Below are 23,374 nucleotides of genomic sequence, written 5' to 3'. Positions count from 1 at the left end.
CACCATATTAATTCACCACTAATCCTTTATGGGCTTCCTGAATAGCGTGCGTCAACACCCCATCAGGGGTAACAAGCGCTATATAAATACAAACGTTTTTTTCCTCCTCTGTCCTTCTGCTGTCATTCCAAATCCAAATAACTGACTAACATATTCCCATAGAAGCCCATGTTCACAACAGAACCTGGGCTTCTAGGGAATTCTCTACGGCGTATTATCAAGCCCATTATCGCGCTTTAGCAGCAGTTGTCTGCCACTAAACCGGCGATAATGTTAACGCCGTTTCTTGATAATATGCACCTTTATTTATTAGAGATTTCTCCCAAAATGACTCCCAATACTGAATGTGGGCCACTTTTTCAATCGTTGCCCAGACCTAATTGTGTTCCCAGTGTGACCCTAGTCAGGGCTGAGAGACCCTCTCCTTGAGAATCACTCTTTTATTTGGTCTTGTTAACTAGCAGCTTTCCTGCCTTAAGCATCTTGTTGCCGTCTAGTCATAAGGCTAGTGGGTCTTGCTGATTGGCCTGTCTCTGTGACTAGATATCTCGCTGGCTACCATGTTTTGTTGCTTTCGGATTACTTTAGTCATTTTGGGTAGAAGATGTTGCTAACTTGCTTGTCATGTTAACTAACTAGTCTTGTTAGCATGTCGCAAGGCCTCCTTGCGACATGCTGGATGCGTCATATTTACAGTATGAGGCATCATGGCGCAAGGAGTTACAGACACGTCAGTATTTCTGACATATCTGCAGGCACAAAAACACACATTGCTGGAGTTTGTCAAGAAAGTGACGCAACTCCAGCAATGCGTCCTTTCACATGGGGCAAGCCCCATTTCAGATGTGCCTGCATCAGTCTTACGCCAGCTGTGAGGCAGGCGTAAGATATTGACGCATTTGCGTCCTAGAAGTGGCGCAGTGAAATCTCATAGATTTCACTGTGTCACTTCTACAAGGCTAACTTGCGTCGGAACGCCCCCGTGCATACATTATACCTGGCGCAGGTATAATGTAGCACAGGGGTTTACAAAGTGACGCATCTACCTAGATGCATCACTTTGTAAATATGATGCAACACTGCACATTTTTTACACCGCTGGTGCATCACAAAAAGGGACGCACTGGCGGCGCAAATGTGACGCAAGGGCTCATAAATAAGTCCCAATACTCTTTAGCTGCCCTCTCCAGATGGTTCTCTGGATATTGCTTCTGCCCGCCTGTAATGAACTGGCAGAGTTCTTTCACAAAAAAATCCAGGCTGTATATAATGCCTTCCCCCACCCCTCTTGCTCTAGTAACCTTCTTTCCAAGGACACTTCCCCCCTCTCACTGAGTATTTGCTAGAAGATATCCCCACGATGAATAGGGACATTCTGGGAAAAAGTTCTGTCCTAGTAAAACTGGCTCTCCTCTTGACCCGGCATCCCGTCACTGCGGAAGTCGTCCTTCCATATATACTCGAGTTGATTAATTCATCTATTTCTGCTGGCCTAGCTCCACTACCCTGGAAGCGTGCTATGGTGATGGCTCTGCTGCAGCAGCCTAATTTAATCCCTGATTTTGGGGGAAATTATCGCCCTATTTCCCTTCTTCCTGGGATAAGCAAGATCCTAGAAAAATATACTAACATGGTTCTCTCTATTACTTTTAGAGTCTCACAACCTATTGCATTCCTCCCAAACTTGATTCCGACCCCAGCATGGGACAGACACTGCTCTTCTTGCTCTGGTCAAAGAGTCCAAGAAAATTCTTGACCAAGGAGGGACGCTTGCAATTATCATTCTCGACCTTACCTCCGCATTCGACACTGTTAATGATGACATCCTTATTAACCCATTCCATGCTGATGACGGCCGGGAGCCGTCATGGCACACAGTGCTCGGGTGCTGATGACGGCTCCCGGCCGTCATGACCGCACCCGCGATCGGAATGTGCCGCACAGGTGCAGAATCGCGCCCGCGCCCAAGGGGTTAACAGGCTGAGGAATGTCGGAGTTTCAGGCGGTGTCATCACCTGGCTGCAGTCCTTCTTGGACGGTGGGACTGTTCAGGTCTTTGAAGGGGGTGATACCTCCAAGAGTGCGTCACTCAGCTGCGGAGTTCCTCAGGGCGCGACCCTGAGTCCTACATTGTTTAATGTATATACGAGACCCCTCGCAGATATTGTTCTATGACACGCAACTAGTTGTGGCTTTAAATCACTCTGAGAGCTCGTCATCTTGTTTAGGATCCTGCTTGGACAAAGTGGCTTATTGGATGCAACTGTCCCGTCTTAAGCCCAATGGAGAGAAGACGGAGCTTATGCTCCTGGGTAACCCTCCCATCTCTGAACTTGGATCAGCACGGCCAAATTGTCTTGGTCCGGACCCTGGCCCTAAAACCCAGATTAAACGTCTGGGTATGTGGCTGGGCAGGTCCCTCAAATTTGCCCAGTTGGCGATGAAACTGGCTGCCACCTGTTACGGCATTCTAAGGATGCTGCGTAACGTTCTCCCTCTCCTTCCATTTTTGGCTGGGAGACTCATGGTCTAGGCTCTAATTCTTTCCCACCTGGACTATGGAAAGGATGTATGACGGTACAACGCGTGCTTTCACAACGTGTACCGTTACAACGCAGGTTTTACAACGCAAGTTGTTACAGCGACTTGCGTTGGGGGGCGCTGGATAGTGGAATAGTTTAATTTACTATTCCAACTCCAGTCCCCGTGGATAGAAGGGAAGGTGTTGGATAGTAAATGAAACTATTCCCTATCCTACAGCGCACTCCAGCGCAAGTCATTTTAACGACTTGCGTTGTAAAACCTGCATGGTAATGGTACCGCGTTGTAAAAGTTTCGTCGTAAAGGATGTTTCCCTTATGGAAATGCCCTGTACCTAGGGGCCATCGGTCAACCACAAAGAGGTTGCAAGTCAATCAGAATTGCGCAGCACGTATTTTGCTTTAGACGGCCAGTCTGCCAAGCCCGCACTGAACGCCTTACATTGACTGCCGATCATGGAGAGAAACAAACTCAAATCTCTATACATAGCCCACGAGCCCTTTTGGGGGAGAGGGCCTTCAATAAGCCAGACCATCACTTCCTCTTACTGTCCTCTAATCGATGCCTCCGATCAACCAACCTCCGCCTAGCCTCAGTCCCAAGATACAAACGGACGAGAGTGTTCGTCACGCCGTTTCTTATGATGTCGCTAATCTGTGGAACTCTCTTCCTCCTCATCTCCGTTCAGAGTCCAATCTTCTCACTTTCTGGAAGCTTCTCAAAACCTGGCTTTTCCAAAACCCCACCCATTAACTATTAGCTTGCCAGTCTGTTGCTGTTGCTAGTGCTGGGATGTCTTTGGGTAGCTACGCACTCTACAAATATTTCTAATAATAATAATAACGTCAGTGACGTAGCCAGCGTGTCATGGGCCTTGGCGCGAGGAGGGAACGGAGCCTTTTAGCCACTGTTTGAAATGTAAAATACGGCAATATTCAGGGTTCACTGGGGACCTCGGTCCTCTGGGCCACAGTGCTACTGCACCTGCTGCACCAATGAAAGCTACGCGTCTGATTTCATTGGCTTCTGCATGCCCCCCCCTTCCGTACTCTATTTAACCCCTTGCGTGCTGGCCGAATTTTCACGCTGTGCGGGCGAAATAGAGAGTGGGCGGAGTTCGGACAGCCCCCAGCCATCATTAGCACACGCCCACCGTGACGCGTGATGGCCTGGAGCCGTCCGCAGCACGCAAGGGGTTAAGGTGTCCCAATGTCCCAGACTCCTCCCATCTGCAGAATAGTTAAATGTCTCCCTCATGTCTCCCCTTTGCCTCTGTACTTACCCCATGAAAGCATGTATATGTCTCTCGTCTACCCCGTCCCCGGTGCATGCTCACTGCAGAGATGGAGAAATGGCTGCAGTGTACCTCACGCCTCTTTATTTCATCACCTGGATGTTGACATGTCTCCCTCACACCTGCCTCTCCCACAGGACTCACTCCCAGGGAGATAGTCTGTCTCAGCTTAAATCAGCGAGAAGACTTGGGGGGGGTGGTGTGGCCATCTTGACTTTACCCCTTCTATGCTGATGACGGCCCCGTCCGTCATGCACTGTGGTGGGCGTGTGCTGATGACGGCTGGGGGCCGTCATGAGCCCGCCCACTCATTAAAAGCGCCGCACAGGCGCAGAATCGCGGCCGCGCCCAAGGGGTTAAGGGCTGAGTGCCTAGAACCCGTCTAACTTTCAGAGTGGTGTGTGACGGGCATGGAGGCCGATCTGTGCATGGCTGGGTCTAATCTAGGGTGGCACGCTGGGCACAAGGAATTACCAGTGGCTGAGATTAATTTGAGCATCCCATCCGTGCCACACCCTGAAATACTTGAACAACATTTCAAAATAGGAAAGCGGGAGGGGGCTAGTGAGAAAGCTGTTTTGGGGGGTCGTTTTGTAGTTCCATATAGCACAAACTTGACCCTAAGGTATTGGAGCGCTTTACATGAGCACCAGTTACATTACACAAGGGCACATTCATTTGTGGTAGACAAGGGGAGATTAAATGATTTGCCCAGAATCACAGGATGCTGAGCTGACTCCAAGACTCGAACCTGGTTCCCAGCTCCAAAGTCAGCAGCTCTGGCCACTGAGCCACATCCTCTTCCCGTTCTTAAGTTTCTTGTGTTCCGGTTCAGGGAGCAACTGGCTGGCAGTTCGGGTTGGACTGTTCTTATTGGAGCAGGGTCAAGACTGATTTGCATAAGGTTGGGTCCAAACTGAGGTGGCATGGTGAGCAAAAAACGATGGGTTGGCCTGCTACCCCGAGCGTTGCCAGTGGTTCGACTATTGCAATCATTCCACCCATTCGTCCTTCCACCCCCTCATGTTGGTGTTTGATGAAACGGTCTGAGTGGCGAGGGTATGCCCCGACACGGGTTTGTGCCACTGGAGCCAAGCGGCACCCGACGGACAAGCCCGAATTACCACAGAACTGGTCTTGGCTGTGCCTTGTGCAGTATTAAATTAAACTTAGAAGTTTTATAAAGCACAACAAACACCTGAAGGCGTCAAGGCGCTAATGAGGTCAGCAAGGGAGAAGCCAGAAAAATAAATGTCCCCCCTCCTCACTTTGGCCTATGTCTTTGTGATTAATGTGGAAGTAAAGTGTGCAGTCCCACCCTGGCCTATGAAGTGCTGTGGTAATTGAACCCCTGGGAAACTTTGGCAGAAAATGGTTCACAATAATGAACACCATTGCATGATTTTGAAGGAATTTGGCCAAAAGGCTACACATTAACCAGTAGTGACGTATTGCTCTGATTCATCCTTTCATCTTCTTTCTTTCCCTTTATACTTCTTTCCTTCCTTCCAGCTTTCTTTTGTTTTTTTTTGTGTGCTTCATTCTTCCTTTACATCTTTCTTTCCTTCTGTCTAGTCTTCTCTCATTCCATCTTTGCTTTTTTTCTGGTTTTCCATCCTTTACCCTTAGAGCGCTCCTGTCATTCCAACACACCTTCTTTGCATCTCTTCTTTTTATATTCCTGCCTTTCTTTAATTCTTTCTTTCTCTTCTTCCCTGCCGTCGCCCATCCTTTTATCTCACATTTCTTCTTTATTGCATTATATTTTCTGCTTTCCATCTTCCTCGCCTGCCATTTTTCTTTTCTTTTATTTCTTTGTTTCTTCCTTTTGCTCCCCACCCTTCATTCTTTCTCTTCTTCCTTTTCTTAATCTTTTTACTTTTTTCTCCTGTTCTTTTCCACCCTCTTTGCTTCATGCTTCGTTTACCCTTACTTCCTTCTTTCATGATTTTCATTTTCTTTTCTCCCCTTTGTCCTGTCGCCCTCCATTTGCCTCTAACTTATTTGTTCTTTGACATTTTAACAATTTGTCTTCTTTAGTGCGCTTTTAGGTTTTCTTTTTTTCCTCTTGTCACAGATTTGTTTTTTTGTCTTCTGCTCTTGGGAGATGTATTCGTTTCTCCTTCTGACGTGCAACGAGCTTCGAGCCAGAGGTGAAAGAATGGCCATAAAACAGTGTAATCTGCTCGAGGTTGTACCGAGGAAGCTGTTGGAGAGGAGCTGAGACTAGGACCCACGTGTGCCGCCAGGGGTGGGGGGGGGGGGGGGGGGTGTTGTGACGGGATCCCCGTAGGCACACGTTGTATTCTTTGTATCGGCGGCTCAAGGCCGGCACACGGCGGCGCCATCGATTTTCCCGCGGGGACGTGAGGGGCGTGGGAGGGGGAGGTGGGGCGTGGGGGAGGGGAGTGGACAGGAATAGCCACTGGACTCGCAGAGGTGTGTTTGTAGGGTGGTTTGTTTGAGAGAGGAGCGGACAAGGGGCAAGTTTAGTATAAGGCACTTTGCTAAGAACTAGTGGACAACTGTTTTTAGGACTGGGGGGAGGGGCGGTGCCCGAGACACCCAGGGCCCGATTCACAGAACTAACTTAAGACAATATCCTAAACTTACTACTTTTGGTATTCCCAGAAGGCATTTACTCATTTCGGTATTCACAGAAGTTAGGACTCCTAAATGCCTTCTGTGAATACCGAAAGTCTTAAAGTTAGGATTTTTCTCAGTTTGGGAGAAGTAAAGTTAGGACTCCTAAACTGAGAAAAATCCTAACTTTAAGACTTTCGGTATTCACAGAAGGCATTTAGGAGTCCTAACTTCTGTGAATACCGAAATGAGTAAGAGCCTTCTGTGAATGCTGAAATGAGTAAGTGCCTTCTGTGAATACCAAAATGGTAGTAAGTTTAGGATTTTGTCTTAAATTAGTTCGGTGAATCGGGCCCCCAGGGTTGGACCGGCACATGGGCTGAGCAGGCACTGTACGAGGGGCTGGCTTCACAAGCCAGTGTGTGCGCAGGATGGGGGCCCGTGAGTTCGGACCCTCTGGTTGGTGTCAGGGGCCCCTTTCATCAGGGGCCCCGGCCTGCCTCAGTCTGACTCTGGAGACACCAGGCAGGTCTGCAGGGCCCGGCCTGGGAAGCTACAGGTGGAAGGGAGGGGGGTGGGGGAGTGAAGGAGAGAGAGGGGAGGGATGGGAGGGAGGGGAGAGGTGAGCGGCCCAGGAGGCGGGGCAGATTTTACCTCATCACCAGGGCGCCTGTGGTTCTCACCCCCGCCCTGGCACGTGGCCTCTGTTACTTCCAAACTATCGCGGGCAGGAAGCGCTTCGGAAGGAACCGTTCTCTTTGTAGCGCTTGCACAACCTCCCTGGACTCCCAGAATTCCTGCGCCTCGTCCTTTCTTGGTAACGCGCGGGTTAAATATTAATTAATAAAGAACAAGGGGAAAAGTTGCTGCACACGCAGAGCCGCTGACACGTCTCCTGCTTTCTGTGAACTCGTGTTCTATTCCAGAAATATTTAACTCCAAAACAAACCAAGATGTGCGGTGTAAGAAACTGGCTCTGTATATACTGCACCAAAATGAGCTATAGTGTGTATAGAGTCCCCAGTCTCCAGAGGTAGACAGAGGTTAAAGTTAGATAGAACCTTACTCTCTAAAGTGGTAGCTTGGTCGAGCAGTAAGGCAGTACCAGAGGACAGTGTAAAGCATTTGTTGTACACATTCAGTCAACAAAAGAATCCACACACTCAAGAAGTGAACTCTAGGTCAATTGTTTTGTATAAAAAAGTATACTGGTGTTTATTTTTAGAAGCAAGCAAACCAGACCCAGGTACACATAAATATATTACTTTACAGTAATACGTTACTGGCTATAGAACAGTTTCAAATGAAATCGAAATTGTACTTTGTTTGATTGACAGGGGAACAGTAGTATGCAACACTTAGCAAATACAGAACATTGGCATGAATAGGCTTTTCCAGTAAATTGCAGGTAAGTTACTTTTAAGTTACTTTTTCTAACTCAGTGCTGGATACCTGAATTCAGCACTGGGGCATGTCCTGCATACAGGTGAGAAAACATTAATTGTATGATTTTTAAACAATATCTTTAGTTTTCAAAACTCCACACGTAGTCGTTTTCTGGAGGAAAAATTGTCAATGTTATCCTAAGGAGGAAAAACAGGTTATCGGCTCACAGGTAAGTAATCGACTGTGGGAGTTAAGGTTCTGGGATTAGACTCAGGGGCCCCCCAGGGTCAATGATGCACTATTGTTGCACCCTCAGCGGCACTAGGGCGGCCGGGTGCAGGGGGCTGTTTTGAGGTCGGGTGCCCTGTTGATTTCAATGGAGATTCTCCGGGACAAAGAAACACTGCAGGTTCGGGGACGAGGATCTCCCTGGAGCGACCAACACTTCGAGGCGTAAGTAGGGATGTAGAGGGTTGGTTGGGCACACAAGGCTGATGGGGCGTCGGGTGCAGGGGTGCCTTGGGACGTCGGATTTTCTTACCCGCTCTGGTCGCAGTAGGGGGGCCCTCTGGATTGAGGCTGCAGGCGTAGTCTGGAGGCTTGTGGCAGGGCAGGGGTCGCCGGGTCTCAGGTCAGGATCGCCGGGGGGACCTCCTCGTGGTGTTTGTCCACTCGAGCTCCGTCTGGGTTCGGCGGGTGCAGAGTGGGCTGGATTAGTACCAGAAGCTGCAGTTTGAACACGTCCAGTATTCACGGGAGATTCAGTCTTTGAAGTGAATGCAGGCTGGTCCTCCAGGGTTTTTGAGGTTGCTGGCCGCTGGACACGCTGGGGTTTCTCAGGAGCAGGTTCGAAGGGAGACAGGCCTGTAGGGCTGGGGCCAAGTCAAGTCAAGTCAGAATTTATATAGCGCACTACATACCCATAGGGTCTCAAGGCGCTTGAGGAAGGGGGGGGGGAGGTTTACTTATCGAATATCCATGTTTTAAGTTGTTTTCTGAAGGCTAGGTGGTTTTGAGTAAGGCGGAGGTGGATGGGAAGGGAATTCCAGGTCTTGGCCGCTAAGTAGGAGAAGGATCTTCCTCCCATGGTGGCTTTGTGGATGCGCGGAACAGCGGCGAGGGCTTGGTTGGACGAACGCAGCTGGCGGGTGGGGGTGTAAAAGGAAAGGCGCTTGTTGAGACAATCAGGTCCAAGTTCGTATAGGGCTTTGTGTGCGTGGGTGAGGAGACGGAACGTTATTCTCTTGTTGACGGGGAGCCAGTGAAGGTCTTTCAGGTGAGCGGAAATGTGGTCTGTGCGGGGGATGTCTAGTATGAGTCTAGCTGAAGCATTTTGGATGCGTTGGAGTTTTTTCTGTAGTTTCGCGGTGGAACCGGCGTAAAGGGTGTTTCCGTAGTCCAGACGGCTTGTAACCAGTGCGTGGGTGACCGTTTTTCTTGTTTCGGTGGGGATCCAGTGAAATGTTTTTTTGAGCATGCATAGGATGTTGAAGCATGAAGATGAGACGGCGTTGACTTGTCTGGTCATCGAGAGTGAGGAGTCCAGGATGATGCCCAGGTTCCGTGCGTGGTCCGTCGGTATGGGGGCTTTTCCTAGGGCCGTTGGCCACCAAGAGTCGTCCCAGGCGGAAGGGGATGAGCCTAAGATGAGGACTTCCGTTTTGTCTGAGTTCAGTTTCAGACGGCTGTGCTTCATCCACTCGGCTACTTCTTTCATCCCTTCGTGTAGGTTGGTTTTGGCGGTGGATGGGTCTTTGGTGAGTGAGAGGATCAGCTGAGTGTCATCAGCGTAGGAGATGATGTTGAGGTTGTGTTGACGTGCGATGGTTGCGAGGGGGCTCATGTAGACGTTGAAGAGGGTGGGGCTGAGTGATGATCCTTGCGGGACGCCGCAGATGACTTCGGTGGCCTCTGACTTAAAAGGGGGGAGGCAGACTCTCTGAGTTCTTCCAGCGAGGAACGAAATGATCCAGTCCAATGCTTTTCCTTGAATTCCGATGTTTCTGAGGCGATGTATCAGGGTGCTATGGCAGACTGTGTCGAAGGCTGCGGAGAGGTCAAGGAGTATAAGGGCGACTGTGTCTCCGTTGTCCAGTAGTGTTCGAATGTCGTCTGTTGCTGCGATGAGGGCGGTCTCGGTGCTGTGTTTGGCTCGGAAGCCAGACTGTGAGGAGTCGAGTGATTTGTTGGTTTCGAGGAAGGTGGCGAGCTGATTGTTAATGGCTTTCTCAATGACTTTGGCCGGGAATGGGAGGAGCGAGATGGGGCGGTAGTTTTTGAGTTCGGTGGGGTCAGCTGTGGGTTTCTTCAGAAGGGCGCTGAGTTCGGCGTGTTTCCAGCTTTCTGGGAATGTGGTGGAGTTAAGGGAGTAGTTGATGACATCTCGGAGATGGGGTGCGATAATGGAGTCTGCTTTGTTGAAGATGTGATGGGGACATGGGTCTGTAGGGGATCCTGAGTGGATGGAGTTCATCAGGCGAATGGTCTCTTCTGTGGTGATTGGGTTCCATTCGAAAAGGATATTCGGAGGAGGTAGCGGTTCGGAGGTGAGTGGGGTGGACTGGTTTACAGGTTGGTTGTCAAAGCTGTTATGGATGTCGGCGATTTTGTCATGAAAGAATGAGGCAAGGGAGTCGCAGAGGACTTGAGAGGGGGTGATGTCGTTAGAGCTGGCGGTAGGGTTGGTGAATTCTTTGATGATGTTGAAAAGTTCCTTGCTGTTGTGGGCGTTGTTGTCTAGTCGGTCTTTGAGTGCTGATTTCTTGGCTGTCCGGATTAGTTGGTGGTGTTTGCGGGTGGCGTTTTTGAAGGCGGCTTGGGTGATAGTGTTTGGGTCTGTTTTCCAAGTTTTCTCAAGGGAACGACAGAGTTTCTTGGATTTCTTAAGGTCATTGTTGAACCAGGGGGCGTTCTTGCTTCCTTGCTTGATTTGATGTTTTTTCAAGGGTGCTAATTTGTCGGCGGTTTGGGTTAACCATTTTGTAAGGTTGATGGCGGCTTGGTTAGGGTTCGTTGAATAGGCAGGGGGTTTTTGAAGAAGCGATGTTGAGATCTGGTCGATGGTGATTTTGTTCCAGTTTCTTCGCAGAGTTGGTTGAGGGTGGTTGTGGATCGAGGTCTTATTGTAAATAAAGTGGATGCAGCTGTGGTCCGTCCAGTGGAGGGGTGTGGTATGAGTGAAGGAGATATGCTTGCTGGAAGTGAAGATAGGGTCGATTGTGTGTCCTGCATAGTGTGTGGGGGTGTTAACAAGTTGTTTGAGTCCGAGATTGGCGAGATTGTCCAGAAGGGTGGTGGTGTTACTGTCGTTGCTCTTTTCCAGATGGAAATTGAGGTCTCCCAGTAGAATGTATTCTTCCGAAGGGAGGGCGTGTGGGGTGATAAAGTCAGTGATGTCTTCGTTGAATTTAGTACGGGGATCTGGTGGCCTGTAGAGGAGGGTGCCCCTAAGTGTTGTCTTGGGGTCGGTGTGGATCTGGAAGTGAAGGTGTTCGGCGATAGCGAGGTTGTCATCTGAGCTGGTTGAGACGCGGATGGTGTTCTTGTGGACGATGGCGATGTCTCCTCCTGTTTGGATGGGGCGGTCCTTACGGATGATCTTGTAGCCGTCCGGGATGGCTATGGTGATGTCTGGAGCTGAACAGGCATTCATCCAGGTTTCTGTTAGGAAGGCGATGTCCGGAGAAATGTTGCCGAGTAGATTCCAAAGGTCGATGGCGTGTTTGTGAACCGAGCGGGTGTTGAGAAGGATGCATTTGGGGTGGTTGGTGTTGGCTCTCTGTTTGGTAATTGTGGATTTGGTTTGGGACTTGACGCAGGTGAATTTGCAGGAGTGGCAGGTGAAGGGTCCATGGGTGTGTCCTGGTGCTGCTTGGGCGCAGTTAGGGAGTCGGCCGGGGTTCAGTGATAGGAGGGTGGAGGCGTCGTAAGTAATGCGGGAGGGGTGGGTGATGCGGGGACCAGGGGGTCTGGCTCTGGGCGCGGTCCAGGCGCGGACGGGCGTAGACGGGCTTACCTTTGGCGCACCTTCGGCGCGGCCGCAGCGCGTGGACGCTGCGCGTTGATTCATCTGTCCTAAATGGTGAGTGGAGGGGGGTGGAGCGTGGGAGGGGCAGCTGGGAGGCGGGGAGGAGCCACGGGCCACGGGCACAACAAATGGAGATAGGGAAACTGAAACTGGGCACGAACACACTCAAGGGGGCAAATAAACTTAAATAAATGCAGCGCAAATGCCATACACCATTAAATTCAATGCAGCGCAATTTACATAAAGTGACAAATTCGGCTAAACGATACCAGGCGCTCTCACAGGACAGGCAATGGGCGCCAAAACAGCGTCGAGGCGCTGGAACTGCAGGCGATGTCTGGCGCAGCGTGAAGAAGCACTGTCTGAAATCAGCAGGAGGGGTGAGCAGGAGGGGTGCTGGCAGGTAGGGAAGTGAGGCAGGGAGCGACCGTCGAGGAGACAAGTCAATGGGTGTCGTCCTCTGGTTAGCTCTGCACGGCTTCTCGTCCTTCTTATTTTCTTGTGGTTGCTGGATCTAAGGAAGGAAGGTTCAGGGTGCACCCTAAACACTACATTTAGGGGCGTTACAGGTAGGTAAAGGTCAGGGACCAATGGGTCCTGTCCCTGGGTGGGTATACCCCCTATTCTGCCACTCTCCAGTGGGAGGAGGGCAGGAGCCTGTCCCTGGTTGGCTGAGTCTCCCATACTCAAGATGGCGGGGACTCGAGGTTGAGCTTCACCTAGCCTCCCCCACCTGGTGAAGTTAGCAGAGGTGGGCACACCTCTCTTTCTCACTTGTGTTTCCCCCCAGTTCTCCCGCCCAAAGTGGGGGGTAGAACCAGTGGGGACCAGTTGCTGAAAGCAGCGAATGGTCTGGAGAGGCTCACAAAGGCGCAATGCCTTTGAAGCTTCTCCTTCGTGAACACTGCCCATCCTGTGGAGGAGGCTTCGCACCTCGTCCTAAAATGTGTATTGTTTCAGGCCCCCGAGAGCAGCAAGCTCTCAACCCAAGGGTTCAGAAACATGTCTATTGGTGGCAGCCTAAGCAGCCACTCAGTCAGGTCACTGGTGGTCGGTCGAGTTTCAGGGAGCATCTCTAAGATGCCCTCTGTTGTGCATTTTACATTAAATCCCACACTGGCATCAATGTGAGTTTAATGTGCTGAGAAGTTTGGTAGCAAACGTGTCAGTCTTCAGTGCAGCCATTATGGTGCTGTGGAGTTCGTAAGGACAACCTCCCAGCACCATATACTCTTAATGGCATCACTGCACTTACAGTGCCCAGGAAAGGACTAGGGCACTTTAGGGGCACAGGGCTCATTCACCGGTACCCTCACCACTGGCATAGGGCATCCAGCAGGAGGGGTGACTGATCTATGCCAGGGCAGTGGTTTGTGGGCATGGCACACAGGTATTGATGTCGACTCTTCACTTTGTTTTGCATCAAGACCTGCAGCCTGCAAAGGCAGTGTGTGAGTGTCAGGGTGCAGGGCCCCTAAGGGTGGCAAAATAAGTGCTGCAGCCCTTACAGTCCTTCTCTGGTCACAGGGCCCTGGGTACCTATGGTACCATTTACCAGGGGCTGACCTGTGGCCAGAGGTGCCAATTGGGTTAGTTTTTGGGAGAAGAACATAGGCCCTGGGAACCTGATTGGCAGGGACCCGGGGCACACCAAGGAAAAGTGCATCAGATATCAGGCAAAAAGTGTGTGGGGGATTACTGCAAGAAAACCCCACTTTCTTCCATGCAGCCTATGAGGTGAGGGGTCTGAAGATAATGGCAGCCAGTGAGGTGGGGGATCTGTAGATAATGGAGGCCGGTGAGCAGTCTGTTGATAATGGCAGCCAGTGAGGTGAGTGATCTGTAGATAATTCGGCCAGTGAGGTGAGTGGTCTGTAGATAATGGCAGCCAGTGAGGTGATGGGTCTGTAGATAATGGCAGCCAGTGAGGAGGGGGGTCTGTAGATAATGGCGGCCAGTGAGGAGGGGGGTCTGTGGATAATGGCGGCCAGTGAGGTGAGGGTTCTGTAGCTAATGGCGGCCAGTGAGGGGGGGTCTGTAGATAATGGCGGCCAGTGAGGAGGCGGGTCTGTAGATAATGGCGGCCAGTGAGGTGAGGGGTCTGTAGATAATGGCAGCCAGTGAGGTGAGGGATCTTTAGATAATGGCGGCCAGTGAGGTGAAGGGTCTGTAGATAATGCCGGACAGTGAGGCAGGGGGTCTGTAGATAATGGCAGCCAGTGAGGCCAGGGGTCTGTAGATAATGGCAGCCAGTGAGGTGAGGGGTCTTTAGATAATGGCGGCTAGTGAGGTGAGGGGTCTGTAGATAATGGCGGCCAGTGATTTGAGGGGTCTGTAGATAATGGCGGCCAGTGAGGAGGGGAGTCTGTAGATAATGGAAGCCAGTGACGTGAGGGGTCTGTAGGTATTGGCGGCCAGTGAGGTGAGCGGTCTGTAGATAATGGCGGCCAGTGAGGCAGGGGGTCTGTAGATAATGGCAGCCAGTGAGGTGGGGGATCTGTAGACAATGGCAGCCAGTGAGGTGAGGGGTCTGTAGATAATGGAGGCCGGTGAGCGGTCTGTAGATAATGGCAGCCAGTGAGGTGAGCGGTCTGTAGATAATGGCGGTCAGTGAGGTAGGGGTCTGTAGATAATGGAGGCCGGTGAGGGGTCTGTAGATAATGGCAGCCAGTGAGGTGAGCGGTCTGTAGATAATGGCGGCCAGTGAGGCGAGGGATCTGTAGATAATGGCAGCCAGTGAGGTGGGGGTCTGTAGAAAATGGAGGCCAGTGAGGGATCTGTAGATAATGGCAGTCAGTGAGGTGAGCGGTCTGTAGATAATGGCGGCCAGTGAGGTGAGGGGTCTGTAGACAATGGTGGCCAGTGAGGTGAGGGGTCTGTGGATAATGGCAGCCAGAGGGTCTGTGGATAATGTCAGCCATTGAGGCGAGGGGTCTGTAGATAATGGCGGCCAGTGAGGCAGTGGTCAGTAGATAATGGCGGCGAGTGAGGTGAGGGGTCTGTAGATAATGGCGGCCAGTGAGGTGAGGGGTCTGTAGATAATGGAGGACTGTGAGGTGGGGGGTCTGTAGATAATGGCAGCCAGTGAGGTGAGGGGTCTGTAGATAATGGCAGCCAGTGAAGTGGGGGTCTCTAGATAATGGCGGCAAGTGAGGTGAGGGGTCTGTAGATAATGGCGGCGAGTGAGGTGAGGGATCTGTAGATAATGGCGGTCAGTGAGGCAGGGGGAGTATGTAGATAATGGCAGCCAGTGAGGTGAGGGGTCCGTAGATAATGGAGGACAGTGAGGTGGGGGTCTGTAGATAATGGCAGCCAGTGAGGTGAGGGGTCTGTAGATAATGGAGGACAGTGAGGTGGGGGTCTGTAGATAATGGCAGCCAGTGAGGTGAGGGGTCTGTAGATAATGGCGGCCAGTGAGGTGAGGGGTCTGTAGATAATGGAGGACAGTGAGGTGGGGGTCTGTAGATAATGGCAGCCAGTGAGGTGAGGGCTCTGTAGATAATGGCGGCCAGTGAGGTGAGGGGCTGTAGATAATAGCGGCCAGTGAGCATGGGGTCTGTATATAATGGCGTCCCGTGAGGTGACGGGTCTGTAGATAATGACGGCCAGTGAGGTGAGGGGTCTGTAGATAATGGCAGCCAGTGATGCAGGGGTTCTGTACATAATGGCAGCAAGTGAGGTGAGTGGTCTGTAGATAAAGGCGGCCAGTGAGGTGAGGGGTCTGTAGATAAAGGCGGCCAGTGAGGTGAGGGGTCTGTTGATAATGGCGGCCAGTGAGGTGAGTGATCTGTAGATAATTCGGCCAGTGAGGTGAGTGGTCTGTAGATAATGGCAGCCAGTGAGGTGATGGGTCTGTAGATAATGGCAGCCACTGGGGAGGGGGGTCTGTAGATAATGCCGGACAGTGAGGCAGGGGGTCTGTAGATAATGGCAGCCAGTGAGGCGAGGGGTCTGTAGATAATGGCAGCCAGTGAGGTGAGGGGTCTTTAGATAATGGCGGCCAGTGAGGTGAGGGGTCTGTAGATAATGGCAGCCAGTGAGGTGAGGGGTCTTTAGATATTGGCGGCCAGTGAGGTGAGGGGTCTGTAGATAATGGCGGCCAGTGAGGAGGGGAGTCTGTAGATAATGGAAGCCAGTGACGTGAGGGGTCTGTAGGTAATGGCGGCCAGTGAGGTGAGCGGTCTGTAGACAATCGCAGCCAGTGAGGTAGGGGTCTGTAGATAATGGAGGCCGGTGAGCGGTCTGTAGATAATGGCAGCCAGTGAGGTGAGCGGTCTGTAGATAATGGCGGTCAGTGAGGTAGGGGTCTGTAGATAATGGAGGCCGGTGAGGGGTCTGTAGATAATGGCAGCCAGTGAGGTGAGTGGTCTGTAGATAATGGCGGCCAGTGAGGTGAGGGATCTGTATATAATGGCAGCCAGTGAGGTGGGGGTCTGTAGAAAATGGAGGCCAGTGAGGGATCTGTAGATAATGTCAGCCATTGAGGCGAGGGGTCTGTAGATAATGGCGGCCAGTGAGGCAGTAGTCTGTAGATAATGGCGGCGAGTGAGGTGAGGGGTCTGTAGATAATGGCGGCCAGTGAGGTAGGGGTCTGTAGATAATGGAGGCCGGTGAGGGGTCTGTAGATAATGGCAGCCAGTGAGGTGAGCCGTCTGTAGATAATGGCGGCCAGTGAGGCGAGGGATCTGTAGATAATGGCAGCCAGTGAGGTGGGGGTCTGTAGATAATGGCAGCCAGTGATGCAGGGGTTCTGTAGATAATGGCAGCAAGTGAGGTGAGTGGTCTGTAGATAAAGGCGGCCAGTGAGGTGAGGGGTCTGTAGATAAAGGCGGCCAGTTAGGTGAGGGGTCTGTTGATAATGGCAGCCAGTGAGGTGAGTGATCTTTAGATAATTCGGCCAGTGAGGTGAGTGGTCTGTAGATAATGGCAGCCAGTGAGGTGATGGGTCTGTAGATAATGGCAGCCAGTGAGGAGGGGGGTCTGTAGATAATGGCGGCCAGTGAGGAGGGGGGTCTGTGGATAATGGCGGCCAGTGAGGTGAGGGTTCTGTAGCTAATGGCGGCCAGTGAGGGGGGGTCTGTAGATAATGGCGGCCAGTGAGGAGGGGGGTCTGTAGATAATGGCGGCCAGTGAGGTGAGGGGTCTGTAGATAATGGCAGCCAGTGAGGTGAGGGATCTTTAGATAATGGCGGCCAGTGAGGTGAGGGGTCTGTAGATAATGCCGGACAGTGAGGCAGGGGGTCTGTAGATAATGGCAGCCAGTGAGGCCAGGGGTCTGTAGATAATGGCAGCCAGTGAGGTGAGAGGTCTTTAGATAATGGCGGCTAGTGAGGTGAGGGGTCTGTAGATAATGGCGGCCAGTGATTTGAGGGGTCTGTAGATAATGGCGGCCAGTGAGGAGGGGAGTCTGTAGATAATGGAAGCCAGTGACGTGAGGGGTCTGTAGGTATTGGCGGCCAGTGAGGTGAGCGGTCTGTAGATAATGGCGGCCAGTGAGGCAGGGGGTCTGTAGATAATGGCAGCCAGTGAGGTGGGGGATCTGTAGACAATGGCAGCCAGTGAGGTGAGGGGTCTGTAGATAATGGAGGCCGGTGAGCGGTCTGTAGATAATGGCAGCCAGTGAGGTGAGCGGTCTGTAGATAATGGCGGTCAGTGAGGTAGGGGTCTGTAGATAATGGAGGCCGGTGAGGGGTCTGTAGATAATGGCAGCCAGTGAGGTGAGCGGTCTGTAGATAATGGCGGCCAGTGAGGCGAGGGATCTGTAGATAATGGCAGCCAGTGAGGTGGGGGTCTGTAGAAAATGGAGGCCAGTGAGGGATCTGTAGATAATGGCAGTCAGTGAGGTGAGCGGTCTGTAGATAATGGCGGCCAGTGAGGTGAGGGGTCTGTAGACAATGGTGGCCAGTGAGGTGAGGGGTCTGTGGATAATGGCAGCCAGAGGGTCTGTGGATAATGTCAGCCATTGAGGCGAGGGGTCTGTAGATAATGGCGGCCAGTGAGGCAGTGGTCTGTAGATAATGGCGGCGAGTGAGGTGAGGGGTCTGTAGATAATGGCGGCCAGTGAGGTGAGGGGTCTGTAGATAATGGAGGACTGTGAGGTGGGGGGTCTGTAGATAATGGCAGCCAGTGAGGTGAGGGGTCTGTAGATAATGGCAGCCAGTGAAGTGGGGGTCTCTAGATAATGGCGGCAAGTGAGGTGAGGGGTCTGTAGATAATGGCGGCGAGTGAGGTGAGGGATCTGTAGATAATGGCGGTCAGTGAGGCAGGGGGAGTATGTAGATAATGGCAGCCAGTGAGGTGAGGGGTCCGTAGATAATGGAGGACAGTGAGGTGGGGGTCTGTAGATAATGGCAGCCAGTGAGGTGAGGGGTCTGTAGATAATGGAGGACAGTGAGGTGGGGGTCTGTAGATAATGGCAGCCAGTGAGGTGAGGGGTCTGTAGATAATGGCGGCCAGTGAGGTGAGGGGTCTGTAGATAATGGAGGACAGTGAGGTGGGGGTCTGTAGATAATGGCAGCCAGTGAGGTGAGGGCTCTGTAGATAATGGCGGCCAGTGAGGTGAGGGGTCTGTAGATAATAGCGGCCAGTGAGCATGGGGTCTGTATATAATGGCGTCCCGTGAGGTGACGGGTCTGTAGATAATGGCGGCCAGTGAGGTGAGGGGTCTGTAGATAATGGCAGCCAGTGATGCAGGGGTTCTGTACATAATGGCAGCAAGTGAGGTGAGTGGTCTGTAGATAAAGGCGGCCAGTGAGGTGAGGGGTCTGTAGATAAAGGCGGCCAGTGAGGTGAGGGGTCTGTTGATAATGGCGGCCAGTGAGGTGAGTGATCTGTAGATAATTCGGCCAGTGAGGTGAGTGGTCTGTAGATAATGGCAGCCAGTGAGGTGATGGGTCTGTAGATAATGGCAGCCACTGGGGAGGGGGGTTTGTAGATAATGCCGGACAGTGAGGCAGGGGGTCTGTAGATAATGGCAGCCAGTGAGGCGAGGGGTCTGTAGATAATGGCAGCCAGTGAGGTGAGGGGTCTTTAGATAATGGCGGCCAGTGAGGTGAGGGGTCTGTAGATAATGGCAGCCAGTGAGGTGAGGGGTCTTTAGATATTGGCGGCCAGTGAGGTGAGGGGTCTGTAGATAATGGCGGCCAGTGAGGAGGGGAGTCTGTAGATAATGGAAGCCAGTGACGTGAGGGGTCTGTAGGTAATGGCGGCCAGTGAGGTGAGCGGTCTGTAGACAATGGCAGCCAGTGAGGTAGGGGTCTGTAGATAATGGAGGCCGGTGAGCGGTCTGTAGATAATGACAGCCAGTGAGGTGAGCGGTCTGTAGATAATGGCGGTCAGTGAGGTAGGGGTCTGTAGATAATGGAGGCCGGTGAGGGGTCTGTAGATAATGGCAGCCAGTGAGGTGAGTGGTCTGTAGATAATGGCGGCCAGTGAGGTGAGGGATCTGTAGATAATGGCAGCCAGTGAGGTGGGGGTCTGTAGAAAATGGAGGCCAGTGAGGGATCTGTAGATAATGTCAGCCATTGAGGCGAGGGGTCTGTAGATAATGGCGGCCAGTGAGGCAGTAGTCTGTAGATAATGGCGGCGAGTGAGGTGAGGGGTCTGTAGATAATGGCGGCCAGTGAGGTGAGGGGTCTGTAGATAATGGAGGACTGTGAGGTGGGGGGTCTGTAGATAATGGCAGCCAGTGAGGTGAGGGGTCTGTAGATAATGGCAGCCAGTGAAGTGGGGGTCTCTAGATAATGGCGGCAAGTGAGGTGAGGGGTCTGTAGATAATGGCGGCGAGTGAGGTGAGGGATCTGTAGATAATGGCGGCCAGTGAGGCAGGGGGAGTCTGTAGATAATGGCAGCCAGTGAGGTGAGGGGTCTGTAGATAATGGCGGGCAGTAAGGCGGGGGTCTGTAGATAACGGCGGCCAGTGAGGTGGGGGGTCTGTAGAAAATGGCGACCAGTGAGGTGAGGGGTCTGTAGATAATGGCAACCAGTGAAGCATGGGGTCTGTAGATAACCGCGGCCAGTGAGGCGAGGGATCTGTAGATAATGGCAGCCAGTGAGGTGGGGGTCTGTAGAAAATGGAGGCCAGTGAGGGATCTGTAGATAATGGCAGTCAGTGAGGTGAGTGGTCTGTAGATAATGGCGGCCAGTGAGGTGAGGGGTCTGTAGACAATGGTGGCCATTGAGGTGAGGGGTCTGTGGATAATGGCAGCCAGAGGGTCTGTGGATAATGGCAGCCATTGAGGCGAGGGGTCTGTAGATAATGGCGGCCAGTGAGGCAGTCGTCTGTAGATAATGGCGGCGAGTGAGGTGAGGGGTCTGTAGATAATGGCGGCCAGTGAGGTGAGGGGTCTGTAGATAATGGAGGACTGTGAGGTGGGGGGTCTGTAGATAATGGTAGCCAGTGAGGTGAGGGGTCTGTAGATAATGGCAGCCAGTGAAGTGGGGGTCTCTAGATAATGGCGGCAAGTGAGGTGAGGGGTCTGTAGATAATGGCAGCGAGTGAGGTGAGGGATCTGTAGATAATGGCGGCCAGTGAGGCAGGGGGAGTCTGTAGATAATGGCAGCCAGTGAGGTGAGGGGTCTGTAGATAATGGCGGGCAGTAAGGCGGGGGTCTGTAGATAACGGCGGCCAGTGAGGTGAGGGGTCTGTAGATAATGGCGGCGAGTGAGGTGAGGGATCTGTAGATAATGGCGGCCAGTGAGGCAGGGGGAGTCTGTAGATAATGGCAGCCAGTGAGGTGAGGGGTCTGTAGATAATGGCAGGCAGTAAGGCGGGGGTCTGTAGATAACGGTGGCCAGTGAGGTGAGGGGTCTGTAGATAATGGCGGCCATTGAGGTGAGGGGTCTGTAGATAACAGCGGCCAGTGAGCCAGGGGTCTGTATATAATGGCGGCCCGTGAGGTGAGAGGTCTGTAGATAATGGCTGCCAGTGAAGTGAGGGGTCTGTAGATAATGGCAGCCAGTGATGCGGGGGTTCTGTAGATAATGGCAGCAAGTGAGGTGAGTGGTCTGTAGATAAAGGCGGCCAGTGAGGTGAGGGGTTTGTAGATAAAGACAGCCAGTGAGGTGAGGGGTCTGTGGATAATGGCGGCCAGTGAGGTGAGTGATCTGTAGATAAAGCGGCCAGTGAGGTGAGTGATCTGTAGATAAAGCGGCCAGTGAGGTGAGTGGTCTGTAGATAATAGCAGCCATTGAGGTGATGGGTCAGTAGATAATGGCAGCCAGTGAGGAAGGGGGTCTGTAGCTAATGGCGGCCAGTGAGGAGGGGGCTCTGTAGATAATGGCGGCCAGTGAGGTGAGGGGTCTGTAGATAATGGCGGCCAGTGAGGAGGGGGTCTGTAGATAATGGCGGCCAGTGAGGAGGGGGGTCTGTAGATAATGGCGGCCAGTGAGGTGAGGGGTCTTTAGATAATGGCGGCCAGTGAGGTGAGGGATCTGTAGATAATGGCAGCCACTGAGGAGGGGGGGTCTGTAGATAATGGCGGACAGTGAGGCAGGGGGTCTGTAGATAATGGCAGCCAGTGAGGTGAGGGGTCTGTAGATAATGGCAGCCAGTGAGGTGAGGGGTCTGAAGAAAATGGCGGCCAGTGAGGTGAGGGGTCTGAAGATAATGGCGGCCATTGAGGTTAGGGGTCTGTAGATAATGGCGGCCAGTGAGATGAGGGGTCTGTAGATAATAGCGGCCACTGAGGCAGGGGGTCTGTAGATAATGGCAGCAAGTGAGGTGAGGGGTCTGAAGATAATTGCAGCCAGTGAGGCGAGAGGTCTGTCGATAATGGCGGCCAGTGAGGTGAGGGGTCTGTAGATAAAGGTGGCCAGTGGGGCAATAACAGAAGCCATTGGCCCTGACAGCTGCCTGTACCTGTGACGGAAGCCGCCGGCCCTGACAGCTGCCTGTACCTGTGATGGAAGCCACTGGCCCTGACAGCTGCCTGTACCTGTGATGGAAGCCACTGGCCCTGACAGCTGCCTGTACCTGTGACATAAACCATTGGCCCTGACAGCTGCCTGTACCTGTGATGGAAGCCACTGGCCCTAAAAGCTGCCTGTACCTGTGATGGAAGCCACTGGCCCTGACAGCTGTCTGCACCTGTGACAGAAGCCACTGGCCCTGACAGCTGCCTGTACCTGTGACGGAATCCACTGGCCCTGACAGCTGTCTGTACCTGTGACAGAAGCCACTGGCCCTGACAGCTGCCTGTACCTGTGACATAAACCATTGGCCCTGACAGCTGCCTGTACCTGTGATGGAAGCCACTGGCCCTGACAGCTGCCAGCACCTGTGACAAAAGCCACTGGCCCTGACAGCTGCCTGTACCTGTGACAGAAGCACTGGCCCTGACAGCTGCCTGCACCTGTGACAGAAGCCACTGGCCCTGACAGCTGCCTGTACCTGTGACAGAAGCCACTGGCCCTGACAGCTGCCTGTGACATAAACCACTGGCCCTGACAGCTGCCTGTACCTGTGAGGGAAGCCACTGGCCCTAATAGCCGTCTGCACCTGTGACAGAAGCCACTGGCCCCGAGTGCTGCCTGTACCTGTGACAGAAGACACTAGGCCTGAAAGCTGCCTGTACCTGTGGCAGAAACCCCTGGCCCTGACAGCTGCCTGTACCTGTGACGGAAGCCACTGGCCCTGAAAGCTGCCTGTACCTGTGATGGAAGCCAGTGGTCCTGACAGCTGCCTGTGACAGAAGACACTGGGCCTGAAAGCTGCCTGCACCTGTGACAGAAGACACTGGGCCTGACAGCTGCCTGTACCTGTGACAGAAGTCACTGGCCCTGACAGCTGCCTGTACCTGTGACAGAAGACACTGGGCCTGGCAGCTGCCTGCACCTGTGACAGAAGACACTGGGCCTGACAGCTGCCTGTACCTGTGACAGAAGTCACTGGCCCTGACAGCTGCCTGTACCTGTGACAGAAGACACTGGGCCTGGCAGCTGCCTGCACATGTGACAGAAGCCACTGGTCCTGAAAGCTGCCTGCACCTGTGACAGAAGCCACTGGCCCTGACAGCTGCCTGTACCTGTGACAGAAGCCACTAGCCCTGACAACTGCCTGTACCTGTGACAGAAGCACTGGCCCCGACAGCTGCCTGTACCTGTGACAGAAGCCACTGGCCCTGACAGCTGCCTGTACCTGTGACAGAAGCACTGGCCCCGACAGCTGCCTGTACCTGTGACAGAAGCCACTGGCCCTGACAGCTGGCTGTACCTGTGACAGAAGCACTGGCCCCGACAGCTGCCTGTACCTGTGACAGAAGCCACGGGCCCTGACAGCTGCATGTACCTGTGACAGAAACCACTGGCTCTGGCAGCTGCCTGTACCTGCGACAAAAGCACATTGAGTAATCAGCAACTCCATTCCAGGACATTGAGTAAACTCCATTCCAGGACATTGAGTAATCAGCAACTCCATTTCAGGACATTGAGTAATCAGCAACTCCATTTCAGGACATTGAGTAATCAGCAACTCCATTCCAGGGCATTGAGTAATCAGCAAATCCATTCCAGGACATTGAGCAATCAGCAACTCCATTTCAGGA

Source organism: Lissotriton helveticus, chromosome 4_2 (genome assembly GCF_964261635.1).
Source record: "Lissotriton helveticus chromosome 4_2, aLisHel1.1, whole genome shotgun sequence".
Taxonomy (NCBI): Eukaryota; Metazoa; Chordata; class Amphibia; order Caudata; family Salamandridae; genus Lissotriton; species Lissotriton helveticus.
Note: the sequence above shows the minus strand (reverse complement) of the source record.